The sequence below is a fragment of the Amborella trichopoda genome, chromosome 6 (genome assembly GCF_054954075.1).
Source record: "Amborella trichopoda isolate Santa Cruz 75 chromosome 6, AtrichopodaSantaCruz75HAP2 v2.0, whole genome shotgun sequence".
NCBI classification, from domain to species: Eukaryota; Viridiplantae; Streptophyta; class Magnoliopsida; order Amborellales; family Amborellaceae; genus Amborella; species Amborella trichopoda.
In genome coordinates, this window is record NC_142341.1 from 12,561,938 (window position 1) to 12,577,280 (window position 15,343).

At 37.8% G+C, this 15,343-nt stretch overlaps 2 long non-coding RNA genes across 2 annotated transcripts; one reads left to right on the plus strand and one right to left on the minus strand.

The window, feature by feature from the left end:
- Positions 1-3,192: 3,192 nt before the first annotated feature.
- On the minus strand, positions 3,193-7,085 carry LOC148781579 (uncharacterized). The gene is made up of 5 exons (XR_016056814.1): positions 6,970-7,085; positions 4,135-4,213; positions 3,754-3,879; positions 3,613-3,651; positions 3,193-3,535 (listed from the first exon to the last, which is right to left on the minus strand). It is a non-coding gene; the product is annotated as an uncharacterized LOC148781579 (long non-coding RNA).
- A 344-nt stretch (positions 7,086-7,429) lies between these two features.
- On the plus strand, positions 7,430-13,653 carry LOC148781580 (uncharacterized). Its single transcript, XR_016058286.1, has 3 exons — positions 7,430-7,760; positions 11,994-12,505; positions 12,715-13,653. It is a non-coding gene; the product is annotated as an uncharacterized LOC148781580 (long non-coding RNA).
- The last annotated feature ends 1,690 nt before the right edge of the window (positions 13,654-15,343 follow it).

The following is a 15,343-nucleotide window of genomic DNA, read 5'->3' on the forward strand; positions in this document are numbered from 1 at the left end:
ATTGCTATTGTTTTGCTATGTCCGGAAGAAATATGGGAAATGCATTACCAACATTTTGCCAGCACTTGCCTATAAACTATTAATTCATTCTTTCTTGTCACAAAATTTTATGAAAATACGGAATTAAAGTCATCATCATACCATTCAAAAAAGATTGTTTAATAATAATATCATCACCATTCCAAAAAGATTTTCTAATAATAACTTGTGCCATTCTAAAGTCATCATCACACAATTTTCTACTTATTTTGCATGCATTTGGCACTTACATGGAATCACATGTCTTCAAACATGATTAGACTTTGGTTTCAACATGATAAGTCATGGGAAACATATGATTGAAACACCATGTTTTTATTGTGATAAACCTTAATTTTATTTATTTTTTATAAAAGTATTTCAAATGTCTCTCTATATAATTTTAAATAAGCAATAAATTTATAATATCAAATTCAAAATCTTCATGGTACAAGTTAAAATATGGGAAGAAGTTTGATTAATAAACTAAAAGGTTTGATAATTGCAGTAGAAAATTTTGAGGCATTAGATAAGTACTAATCTTTTATGAGGATTATGTTGTGTGAAATTTTTTATTATGATTGTGTTGTGTAATTTTTCACTGATTACCCATTATTATTTTTATTATTTTAATTTTTATATGAGATGATAGCTTCGGATACAACCAAATTGAGGATAGAGGGATGTAGAAATGGATGTTTGCAAGAGAGTGTAGAAATGGATACAAACACTTACATGTGGAGTTGAGCCAAATTGGGGATAGAGTGATGTAGAAATGGATGTTTGCACGAGAGTGTAGAAATGGATAGGCAAACACTTATAAGTGGAGTTGAGAGAGAAAGTAAAAATGGATGTGATCAGGAGAGAGGAACAATTGCAGGGGATTGAATGTGCCCAAGAGAGGGAGAATCAGGGAGATAGAGGATTTATTTTGGGCAAGAGAATGGATGCAGGAGAGAGGGAGAATCGCTGGGATAGAAGAAGAGGATTTTTTTTAGAAAGATATGTCCATAGTTAGATTACCCGCATAATAGATTTCACAACCATTATGGGCATGGAATAGATTTCACAACCATTATGGGCATGGGATAGAGGAAGAGGATTTTTTTAGAAAGATATGTCCATAGTTAGATTACCCGCATAATAGATTTCACAACCATTATGGGCATAATACATTTAACGTATTTTGAGAAATCTTGTATAATTTATTTTCATTTTCTTACTATTAAAGTGTACTTAAAGATGGTAAATCTCACATTTCCTTGTAATATATTGCCCTGTTTTAGAATTTCAGGTACCCAAAGCTAGATCTAGACAATAATCAATATAGATCAAAATTGGAGTAATATAATTGTAGATCATTTCAATATGATTAAAAAATAATGTAGAAGAAATCCATCGTTTAGGTGGATTTCATAAACCCTGATATTTAAATTTCGAGCAAAAAAACTTTAAAAAAGATATAAATTTTATAAATATATTGACCTTTTATAGAAGAGATCTATATGATTATAAATCCAAAACCCAACTTCTATTTCAAAAAAGATCTCTTTGATTTTGGATACACGATTCCCAAAACCATGGGAACTCAAAAACTTTGGGACAAATTGACAAAAACCATCATCATCCAAGCTTTATCTAAATTTTTTGGGATCTGCTGCTAAATTGACACAAATCCGTTGTTTAATAACACAAATCGACACAAGATTCTTCTAAAGGATTCAATTACCTGCATTTAGATTCAAATTTCAGAGAACATGATTCTAAATTGAAGCTAAAAATTAAAACATGAGAGATTTCCCAAACATGGTAAAAAGATAAAAGGGCTTTTTTCGATGGAAAAACTGGTGGATGAATTTTTCCATCTACCTAGGGCTTCTTAGAGGCCCATTTCAATTATTGGATTCCCTTATTGGATTGAAAACGTGGAAAAAATAAAATAGAATGCTTGAAAAAAGGCCTGCAGATGCTCAATTATTAGTGGCAATAAAGGAACTACTGATTCTACTAGGGAGGATCACGATTTTTTGATAGGAATCAGCAATCCTCGTCCGGAACCAACTAGTTCTTATATATTAAAGAAACCGGCAAGATGCCGCAGATTCTTAAGTGGGATTGGCCCATTCTGATCCAACCCGATATTTATTTATAAATCGTGGGAACAAAGTGGTGGCATTTTATGGGAGAACACACAACAAAAGGCGTAAGCAGGTTGTGCCTTGTTCGGGCCTAGATAGATGAGACCCTGCTTGTTAAGCCAACAGCCTTGAACTCGGGCCCTGCTCGATGGGCCCAATAAAAGTGCCTAGGCCCTGCCCACATTAGTGTCGGGCCTTCAAGATCCAGGGGGCCTGGACAGCCCGTTTTCACCATTTAAATTAAAACTTCATAAAATATTTTAATAAGGCCCCGAGATTGGCTTGTTGAGCAAACAGACTTTGAAAGGCCCAGCTCGACAAGACCTATGAAGGGGCCCGAATCCTCCCACCCACTTCCGGAGCACATAGCCCTGTGTACATTGCTCTAATGAAAGACTCCATGTGATTGATTGCTTTTCTTTTTCTGAAACTCCAGTAATATGCTTCGGGAAAATACATGAAGATATCATTTACTTTTAGTACAAAGTGATCACAATTAATCTTAGACCGTGAAATTGGGTGGCTATATTTATTTCATTGACCAAGTTCAAAGTTCAAAAAAAAATTTCTTAAACTTTATGACATACCCAAACTATCAAATTTCACATCAGATGTTTGTAACTAATTGAAACTTTCATGTACTAAAAGTAAATGATCACAATTAGTTTTGAAAATTTTTCCCTTCACTTCCCCTTGATCATTAAGATGAGAACGAAATTTTGAGTACAATAAATCCCTATAGCTCCAACAAGAATGCTACACTATAGGCCCAAGGGCTTCTATATGTACAAGAACACACACACTCGCTTTCATATGTACAAACACAAACACACACACTTGCTTTTATATGTACAAACACAAACAAACACACTCAAGTGCCCGAGGGGGCGCACACACACATACAAAACAATTTGTGTCTCCACATGCACATACTTTTTTTAAAAAAAGTTTTCACATGCATATGCTTTTTATAGTGTCATGGGCTTATGCAACACGTGCATGCCTTTGGTGAAGGCACACAACACAACTGATCTTCTTTTATAGGAATCCTCAACTTTTTTTTTTTTTTTACAAGAATACTGAATATTTAAGTCAATGAAATAATTACAGTGATCGAGTTAAAATAAATGAGAAGAAACAACCAATGAGTCTAAAGAAGCACCTCTCTTGGCCAAGTCGTCCGCAATGTGATTCACTTCCCTGTAAACATGATTGAAGCAAAAATTGCTAACCGAAAAAAGATCCATGATTTTCAGTCATAAAGATCGTAAACGCCAAGGAGGTCTAAACACACCGCTGCACCAATTGATAACGTTGATGGAAGCCCCTTCTATGATCAACTCACTCCCCAACTCTTTCTCCTTCCATATCATCACCCCCTGCAAAAGTGTTGCCATTTTTGTATGATTGGCGGTAACCTCTCCATAAGGTGCAACATAGCAAAAAATAACATTACCTGCATTATCTTTACATACACCACCCACCCCAGCCCTCCCTAGATTGCCAAATGAAGAACCATCAAAATTGACTTTTAAACCATCAAAATTGAGTTTTAAGCATCCCATAATTGCGGGATCTAAACACACCTTGGTCTTACCTTGATAAATCTCGGAGATACCAAATATGCCATTTTGTACTCTACATCAATCTTGGACACTCCTCAATTGTCACGACTCCGCCCCCAAAACCCTACTGTACTTGCCAAAGGTGACAGAATGCGGGACTGTGACGTAAGGTAGCAAATGCCACTGATGGGAGTGAGCTCAATGCATTTTAAAAAGAAAGAAATCAGAGCAAAACATAAAAAAAAGCAAAAACTCCCACTAGTACCATAATAAAAGCTAGATAAATTAAGACCAAAAATCATATACAATATCTAAAATATTACAATTTGCCCAAGGCATGAAAAGCCCACCCACAAAAATACATAAGTTCACAACAAAAGCAACTCTACGGCCAATAACCATCTAACACCTACAATCATAAGGAAGCTCTCTTTGAGAGAAGACCTTCAGTTTGCCAGTCATGATCACCACCCGCCCTTCCCTGCTATCAATCTACAAAGATAAGAGTAAACAGAATGAGCTATAAAGCCCAGTAAGTAGATCCAATATCATGTGTTCCTGCCTATATACGGTGGCTCATGGCTATACTCAAGATTCATATAAGTATCAACATAGAGTCGTATATCACAATTATGTCACAATTATATTAGTCGTGTGTTGTGAGTGAATTCTTTTTATGGTGGGGCAATCCCAATCAGCTATCAGATCTCATATGAACTATTAATTTATTACATCCCATCATCATAACAAATCATCATAATTACTAGATTACTAGTAGGCAAGTACAACAGGTATAAACATAATTAGTAGATACTAACCAACTCACTCTCTAAATCACCTACTCCCAAAGTAGAAGCTCTATTCATCAGGCCAAGCCAATCTTATTGCTTAAGACTTCTACCATCACTCATAAAAGAAGACAATGATAATGACAATGATTAATCTCATTCGTAATGCCTTTACACACACGCACATAGTCCTCAACGCGCTTTGGGACTTTTGATAGGCACTTGCCTTACAAGACACGGTTCACTTTTCCTTTTTTTGTATCACACAAAATTTTGGGGGGTACGACCCTCCCATCATATACTCATCTTAACTCCCTCTTATCATAAGGAGTTAAGGAAATATGGCAGCTGTCGGCACCATTATTCACACAGTAAGTGTCCTACCCAACAGGCGGCCGCCAACACCGTTATTCACACAGTAGGTGCCCATTCATACATATCACATAAGCCGCATATTACTATGCACACATATCACATCAGAAGTATATTAAGCAGCTGCCAACACTATTATTCATACAATAGGTGCTCGTTCACATATCACATAAGTAACATATTGCTATGCGCATATATCATATCAAATGCATATCAAACATTTGCCGACACCATCATTCACACAGTAAGTACCCATTCACATAGCACTTATTATAATCAAAACATATCACATCATACTACCAATGGCCAATGGAAGACCCATTGCACAGTGTGTCACACATCATATCATACTTTCATCATATCATAACGTGCTTTCATTTTATAACTAAGCATATATTCATTTCATAACTGAACCAGTATTCCTCGCATAACAGAGTAGGTGTTCATTTCATAACAGAGCATGTATCTCTATATGTATTCACATCATAATAGATTCCACTACCGATTGATGTCCCATTGCGTAGTGTTTCATATCACATTCACATCACACGTAATTATAACGTAATTATAACAGTGTACATACATACTCAAGCATTCATTCACTCATGCTTTGATATTTTTCAAGAATCTAAGAGCATTCACAGTATCATAAGCATGCATATTCAATGCCTCATGACAGGTAATTTCAATATCTTTATGAAGGGTTTAAGCTTTATTAAGAAACATATAAATCAATGTACCACTTTTGAATCATACAACAGTTTAGGATTCACTACCATTTCGATCGATGATATACATATGCGAAAGGGGACATGATATCTAATTCATAAGACATTCCAACTCAATTTTCAACATCAGCTTAAAATATATATATATATATATATATATATATATATATATATATATATATATATATAAATCAAAGAAACCTGAAGTTATTTGAGTATGATTTGGTCAATCAAGAGCTCAATGCAAAATAGACTACAGTGCAAAATAGACTACAGTCCTGAAATTTCTGCAATTTCCTTACAGTAACATGTCCCCATACATAGAGGTGTAACTTCTAATCTATACAAAATTTTGATATGGGTTCAAAGCCAATTTCGAAGTAGACACACATATTTTTCAAATGGAGGTAGTTTTTGGAACTCATTTGGCCAGTTAAAAGCTCAACACAATAGGGATAACAGTTTCTGGAAATTACAACAATTCATGACAGTGACATATCACACCAACAAAAGCCTAACTCCCAAATTGTGAGAAATTTTGAGATAGTTTCAAAACCAAAATTCGAACAGAAACATATATATTTCCAATAAAGTGGCTTGAAGGAATTTGGACCTCAATTGGTCAGTCAAAAACTCAAGACAACAGGAATGAAATTCTGAAATCTGCTGAAATCTAATAATAGTGATATGCTCTCATAAATTGAAACACAATTTCCAATTTAGGAGGAATTTCAACTGAGCATAAACACCAAAATAAAAATGGACACACATATCTTTAAAATAGAGGTTGTTTAAGTTATTTGGACACTGTTTGGTTAGTGAATAGTTCAGTACACAACATGCAATATTTCTGGAAATTACTGCAATTGATAATAGTGATATGTCTACACAAACAGAGGTATAATTCTTAATCTATAGGGAATTTCGACATAGCTTCAAAACCAATTTTGAAGTAGACATCCATATTTCAAATAAAAATAGTTTGAAGTTATTTGGACACCGTTTGATCAGTGAACAGTTCATTTCAAAAATATGTAGTGTTCCTGGAATTTCACAGCAAAGCTTTGGAATACACTATAGAATGATCAAAAACTCCCAAACCAGAATGGATATTAACTTAAGACCTTTTTCATCTTAAATTAGATGCATATGAGTATTATTCTACAAATTTTCATTACCAACAAAAGTATTTTCAGTACTCAACTTATCATGTAAATGAGAGCCTTAATCCTGAAAAAACAGAGCCCAAACAAATACAAGTTTACTAACATGCAGCCACATCCCCGCTAATATTGTGCTTAAAATCAAAACTACGGAGACATGAGTATAATATCTAAAATGAGGACCCAAGGTGCTTTACACAGGTTCACTTTCAAATGCTAGGCTTCAAGGGATGAGTTCCAGCTTTTTAAGCTCTTAAAGCTAGAAAGAGAGAGCGCGTTGGTGAGAGAAAGGAGAAGAGAAGGCCAAAGATACATAGGAGGGTGTGAGGTGGGGTTTAAATAGGCAAAACAAAGGGGGTGGTTCAGCATGCAATGACAAGTAGCTGACAAACGATATGCAATTGACAAGCGGCTCTCTGACAAGTAGCTCACAAACAACATGCAATTGACCAGTGGCTCTTAAAGCATCATGCAAATGACAAGTGGTCACCCCCTTGGATGCAACTATGCTCGACAGCGACACACGGCGGTAAGAACTCTTTGTTGCTCACGGTGTCACACCTTCTGCCATGCATGGCGGCACACACTCGCTGTCGCGCACGACAGCAATTGCGCACGATGACGGTCTTCTTCTTCCTCTTACTACAGTGTGTGTTTACTGTCGTGTGTGCTCACACTGCCATGCGTTCTCTTCAGTGCTGGGCGAGTCGCTCTCTTTCTTCTTTTCTTCTTCACTGCTGTGTGCGTTCACACTGCCACGCCTGTTCACACTGCCGCGCACATCGTTCTCTCTCTTCTTCCCTTCACTGCCGCACGCGTTTACACTGATGCACGCTCTCTTCACTGCCGCACGCGTCTCCTCACTGCCGTGCGCGTTCACACTGCCGCGCGCTCTCTCTGCTGCCATGAGCGTCATCAAGCCCGAAAAATCTAGGTCGTTACAACCCTCCTTCGTCACTCCAAATGTCGAATATTCGACTCATATTTTGTAAGTAATTATACATTTACCAATTTTTTTTTTAAAAAAAATCAAATGAAAAAAAAGAAAAATTGAAACTATAACATTGTTGTATCCAACAAAAATTAAGAAAATTCAAAAGTACAAGAAACCAAGGGAATTTCATTAATTTTCCCACAGGAGAGAATTAAAAATTAAATCACATGCTTCATTTGGGAAAAATAGGACTGAAGACATAACACCGAGGAAAAAGGCAATATAAGGTGTCAACCTTATATTTTAGTAGTAAGGCACACCTCAAAAATCCACCAAAAAAGATTGCCGCAAAACCGTCCAATTGTTCGTCTCAATATTGAGATATATGTATAATGACAAATATTGATGGAAAGTTTAGAAAATAGGTCATCTTATAACACATTATCTAGACCGTCCATTTTCAAAAATTTTAAATGTTTATATATCTACTTGATCTACCTCCATTTTGGAGCTTTAAATACCATGAGTAGGGTCAAAACAAATTTTTTGGCCATACTGAGTTTTCGGCATCAGAACTTTATTTTTGACACAATTTAGAGTTGCGCCTTTGAGTTTTCGGCATCAGAACTTTATTTTTGACACAATTTAGAGTTGCACCTTTGATTATTTAAGATGGACAACTTATACAAACCCCACCATAATAAAAATTAAGCAAAAACTCATTTGCAAAATGAAAAAATTGCCCACATCAATCCATCCTCCATCGCGAAAAGACACTCACGAACCTCACTTGGTGATTTCATCCTCATCATTCATACACTTCAACAAATGATTGTTTAAAGTTGACGCCTTATACAAACCGCACCCTATGATTTAAGGTTGATGCTTTGTACAAACCGCACCCTATTATTTAAGGTCGACGCCTTATACAAACCACACCTTAGTAAAAATTGAGGTTATCTCGTGCTCAACAACTAAGTAAGAGAGAGAGATTGAGAACCCAAAACAAGGGTGACTGTTTCCTCCATCATCACTCATGAGCTAATTATACCCATGAATCTAAGTATCTCTCTCCATTGTGAGACTCCGGCCATGGATCAATGCTCGTGACCATGATTTAACCACCATGGTCCACATAAATGATAGTGCAATTCTTACTAGGTCCCTCTAAGCTCCCCATTAGCATCAAGCCACTCCACTCATGAGGTTGTAGGTCACATCATAGCTATTACAATTCATTCAAATCAATGGTTCGCCTATAGTTTTTCCTTGTAATAAAACAATATCTTTTTGTTGCCAATAATCAAGCTCCCAAGCGATGTATCCCTGTAGTGAGCTACAGGTCAAGGATAGATAGAGATGTCAGAGCCCCTTGGATCTTCAGGACGACATGGGACGTTATGGCCTATTTGGTTATGCTAGCCTTGCGTTTTCTAGTCGTAAGAGAAGCTGAGGTGGTTTTAGATCGAAAAGGAAGTGGAATAATTGAAAGGTGGACTATGTGATAAAGTATGGTGTATATGAATTTAAAATGTTTTTTTTTTACACCGGTAAGATCACTTTTAATGTCCAATTACAAAATAAAATCACTCTCGAAATAAATAAATAAATAAAAACGGTTCTTACTTGCTGCCACTTAAATATAATTATTTTTATTCAATAAATAAAATTTGACACATTGCTTTATGAGAATAGAATAGCACACAAAAATAAAATAAAAATAAAGCAAGTAAAGTTGTCGGAGAATACTTCAACCGAACTTAATACACCCTACACGGAGTCTCATCTTTCCAATGGTGCTCAAGATAAATGATCGATCTCAATCTACTAAGTATGGCAAAACCATCCAAAAGCATATGGAACTTCTCTTGAACTAAAGTGCTAAGGCCTCAATGCCTTAGCCTATCTTAAGCCCCCCTTAACTTAACCGTATAGAGATGAGAGAGAGAGAAAACTTCCAAGGTGGGATGTGCCACCTTCTATCTTGAGAGAGAGGGAGAGAGACTTAGCAAGAGTTTCTATAATGGGGCATGTGCCCCCCATTCAACCTTCCAAAGAGAGAGAAGCCTTAGTGCGGCATGCCCCCTAGAGAGAGAAAGTGATGGTTTAGAGAGAGAGAAGATGAGAGGTGTAGAGAATTATGAGAGACGAGACCCCTCTTTATAGTTTTTCTAAGCTTTAGGATTTGTCATCTTTAGTGAGATCAAATCTAGACCATTGATCTGAGGAGACTTGTTGGGTGAGAGATGCGAGTCATCATTTCTTTAAATCCACCATCAAGATTTAAATGAATGCGCTAGAACCTTATCATCCATTTCCTAAACCTATTCCCATCAAATATTCAATTAAGAAAAATATAGTCATACTTTCTCTTTTTATAAATATCCATTTTGTATTCATTCAATTAAAATATCATGATTCAAAAGACATATTAAATTTCAATATGTTGATTCCTTATGCAATAAAGCTTTGCATTAAAATGAAAAGCCAACTTGCAATGAGGTTTCATTTCACAAAGTAGTAATTCCAACCTCCTATGGGTGGGGTGTGCTACCCTAGGTGGCTCCAAGTGGGCCCCACCCAATATTGTCATGTGTTAATTAGTGGCCCCACGCCTTGTGGTGGGACCACATATTTTAGTGAATATTTAAAATGCTTAAAAAATAGTTTTTAAAATTTTAGAAATAAAGCTTATTTCTCTTTGATTATTTGAAACATTGAAAATTGATTTTCTCTTGTATTACAAATCTAAATTACAAAAATAAAATATCAAGAGAATCACAAAAAAAATCAAATAATTATTCTAAAAATCATATAATATAAGATTAATTAAAACTAATTAATTTTGATGGTAATAAGATCCGAATAGGTCTAGGAATTATAAATATACTGGAGCACTCCACCTGCAATTGTGGACCATGATCCACTCTAGCTTTATCAAACTAACTCAGCGTTTCTCATGACCCATAATCCGCTACAGGGGTTCATGATTGGGCCACCAAAGTCAGGCAATAGGTTGGGGGACGTAATCCCAGTCAATGGACTACATGTTCTCCTCTAGAGACAAATCCATGGTCCCTTATACCATGATGCAACCATGGCTCCATGGTGTATAGGGGTAATTTTTCGCACATGTACACATTTCACCTTCAATGGTAGATTGTTTTCTCGCTACGGCTATCTATGTACATGTCGTGTGATGGTACAGGGATGAGGCTTTGGCCCAGTCTCTAAAGGCCAACCATCACACACAATGGTCACACAATTCATCGGCTCACTCATCTGGGCAACTCCAACCTCAACGAGGGATGACCCACTGAACCCTCATCGGTTTATCTCTATGCCCAGCTACCTTAGATTTTCCAACTTGACTGGCCTAACACGTCGAGCCAAATCCGAGTATCAACAGATAACATTTGCTTAGTATGGTCCTAAAGAAGACCACACTCTTATTGAGTTTATGTTTTACTTTATAAAAATGTTTATACAAACTCTCATAAGCTCTTTAATGGCCACATAAACTCTACAATAATTACTATGGGAGTGGTACTTTTAGAGAAGGCTTGAGGCCGAGCTTTAGCAATGGGTGTTCCTCAAAGGGTGGTTCCAAAACCAAGTCCTTTGATGGTCATAATGGAGTTATTCGTAGATATGTTGTTAAGCATTCGGGATCTCATAAGGTTGTTGTAGAAAGGTCATTTTCTTGTGTGGTTGGCATTTCTCATCCTCCTCAGGCAGTTGTTCTGGAGGATGCCAGAGTTATTGAGGTGCCAACTTCCTGTTTCAAGCCTTGGAAGGAGACGCTTAAAAAGGCCATTGTTTGCTCCTTCTTTCCACCTCTAGACGACCTTAGCTCTTTTCATGGCTGTATTTCTATGACATGGAAGTGTCATGTTTCATGCAAAAGTATTTCAGGTGGGCGCGTGCTTGTTGTGTCCGATACTGAAGAGGGTGCCAAAAAGATTTTTAAGCAAATCTTTTGGAGGTTTCATGGGGCCCTTCTCATCCTCCAATGGTATACACCTCTCTTGAATCACTATTTCATTTTGGTGCTCTCATTTTGGGCTAGGGCGGATGTACCCCTATTCATGCTTGGACGAATGAGGTTTCCTCTTTGGTTATTAATGCATGTGAAAACCTAGTGGAATTTGATTGGGTTATCTCTTTGGTCCTGTTTTGGGTGTTTTTCGGTTCAAGGTTAAGGTTCCACCTAGTAGGCATGTTTCATTTATGTTGGTTTTAAAAGTGGTAGGTGATTTATTTAAGTTATCGTTATTGATTGAGCAGGATGCGTCCTCGAGCCATCTTGTTCCTTTCACTTCGTCTTAGATGCAATACAAGTCATTGGATTGCAACCAGCTTGTTGTTAACCTTGCGATGAGAAATGGCAAGTGGTTTCACGAAATAAGCAGAAGAACCTCCGTCATGAGAACATGTGAATAGCCCTTCTTCTAATTCATACCACTTTCAGGTCTTTCAAGGCGTTTTGGTCAACCCTTTATCTGAACCTGATGGGCTGACGGACTTGCCTATTCTTAGAGATGTGGCTAAGGGAAAGGCCTCCATGATGATAGAGTCCTCCTCGAGCCCAACACCTACACTAGCGCTTGCAGACAAGACTTGTTGGTCGGGAGAAGTTGACAACGTGCCTGCTTCCACCACCATTAGATTTGATAACCTTTTGCTTCATGGATCTCAGAGTATCTCAACAGTCTATCTTGAGAGCCAGCAAGGTCCTACAACCTGTATGACGGTAATGAGGGGGGGTGAACCCAACCGTTATATTGATTCTTGGAAAGGTACGATATCTCCTTAATCCCCTTCTTCCTTTTAAGGAAACCCCTCAAGAATCTTTTTTTTACTCTTCTTTGTTTAGGGAAGACAATAGAAAGTTTGGGCGGAGTCTCCTTTGGGTTTTCCTTTCCAGTTTTGCTTTCACGCTGTCTCTTTGTCGTTACCAGCTCTCTTCTGCAATGGAAGCTCAAAGTGTGGCCATCATGGATGCCAGGAACCAGGATATCTTGCTTCACGACCCGGACGCCATCCCGATCCTGCCTCATGAGGCTATTAAGAAGAATTTCTCCCAATGGGAGCTTGAGGTAAATTGGGGGCACCTCTATGTTAAAGTGCCTTCTCAGAACGCTACATTGAAGCACCTCCCTCATGCCTTAATATTGGCCTCTTTCCCTGGCACTCCGCCCATATTGGTGATTGAATCCTCCTCTTCAGAGGAAGATCTTTCACCCCGCTCTCATAACTAGTCTAATGAGGCCTTATAAGTAGATGGAGGTGCAAGGTAAGACGACCGAAACGTTGAACACCGTGAAGATCGACAATATGGTTGTTGTGGTGGAGGAGGCCATTGGGATTTGAGAGTTGAATTGGAACCATGTGCCTGTAAGGAGGATAGCTCGACAAAACGAGGCCTAGAGAATTGTTGCGGACCTGTCGCTTGATTCACATGCTTCCGACCCGAGGGCGGTCACCAGGGGTGGAAAAGACTTCCGTCTCAAATGAAGGTTTGCTTATGGAACATCAGGGGACTTGGGGAGACAAGGAATACAAGGGCTTTGAGATGGTTGGTGGGCGCACATTTTGCTTCTCCAAGGGACGAAGTTGTCTTCCCCTGGTGTATCGGACGTGTAGAGTTTTTAAGGCACATGAGCCAAATGGAGCATTCGGTGGTTTACTTACTATTTGGCACCCTTTGATTCTTGTGGGGACCATTTTGAATGTTTCTTTCAGACTCATTTTTGTTTGTTTTTCTGGTTTGGGCCTTCATAATTATTGTGTGATGAATGTTTATGGCCCTAATGTGGTTGGGGACAAAGTTGGTTTTTTTTCCAGACCTTTCTGTGGCCTTTTCGACTATTAATGGTTTGTGTTGTATATCGAGTGATTTTAATCAGACTAGGGCTCCATGTGAATCCAATTATGTTCTTGGTTTTAACTCTTCCATGGTGTTGTTTGATAACTTTATCTCCTCAAATGGTTTGCTTGATCTACACATTGTGGATATCATGTTTACTTGGTTTAATAATTTGGCCACGAACCCTTTAATGTCCAAGCTAGATAGCTTTTTGGTTTTCTGTGATAGGAAACTGCATTTCCAAATATTTTTGTCGGTGTGTTGCTGCAATGAACCTCTGACCATGTCCCTATGCTGCTTGACATTGAGGGGGCTTTGGACGACCACCATTTCGTTTAAACTCTTTTGCATGAAGTTCAATATGTTTGGACAAGCTCTATCATCAATGGGTGGTCTAGTTTTAAAATTGCTCGAAAACTTAAGATTATGAAACACATGATTAAGCAATGGGGCAAAGACTTTTTTTGGAAATATGAATAGCAACATTGGAGATGTTTCAATTCAATTGGAATGCCTTAATCAGTCAGAGCAAGTTCAAAGGGGTCTGGAAGTTGGTCAATCGACTCTTAGAAAAGTCTAAAGCTTAGATTGCATGATCTTTTGAAGGAAGAAGAGATTTATTAGTTTCAACGATCAAGATCTAAATGGATTGAAAAAGGCAACAATAATTTTTTAAAAAAATTCATGCTATTACTAATTCTCGTAGACAATCCAGTAACATTTCCTCTATCCAAATCTCAAGAGTTGCTCAAAATGATTCCTTGGGCATGGAAAATGCGATCATCAAGGTGCCTTTACGTCATAGCCTCATGATTTTTGCTCCATTGATCGCTTGCCTTTTAAGAGACTCTCAATTGAAAGTGCATTGGATCTTTAAAAAAAAATTCTCTAGAGGAAATTGATGAGTCAGTCTTTAGTCTCCAGATGGGTTCCTAGTAGCATTTTTTCAAAAATTTTGGAACAATCTTAAAGAAGAGTTCATTTTAATCTTTCAAGATTTTTTAATGATGGAGTGGTCCCCAAAGCCTTAAACTCCATTTTTCTAGCCCTTATTCCCATAACACGAACTATGAAATCTCTTCAGAACCCTAGACCCATCTACCTTCTCTCTTCTTCCTATTAAATTCTTCCAAGGTCCATGCCGATAGACTCAAGAAGGTCATGGGGGAGGTGATCCAATGCCCCAAGTTACTTTTGTGAAGGGTAGGCAAATTATGGATGGTATCATGATTGCACAAGAAGTGATTCATTTGGTTTATAGCCAAGGGAGAAAGGGAGTTTCGATACGCCGGCCTCGGCATTTGGCATGACTCGATGGTTGCCAAAGCCACCAAGCGCTAGTAGAGCTAGTGCTACTTAAGATTGATTTCGAGAAGGCTTATGATAGAGCAGAGTGGGACTACTTGGATAAGGTTATAGACCCTATGGGGTTCTCTTCTAAGTGGTAGGTATGGATAAAGGGATTTCTTTCTTCTGCCCATTTTTCTATTCTGATAAAGGGTAAGGCATGTGGCTACTTTAAAGCTTCGAAAGGCCTACGTCAAGGGGATCCACTTTCGCCTTTTTGTTACACACTTGTGGCTGAATCTTTTAGTCTCATGCTTGCTGGGGCTGTGGAGAGTAACTTGATCTCAAGCTTGCCTATGACTACAGCTAATATCACCCATCTACAATACATTGATGATACCCTCTTGTTGACAGAAGGGGACTTTTCACATATCTCTTTGGCTGAATTCCTTTAGTTCTATGAAGTGGTGTCTGGGGCTAA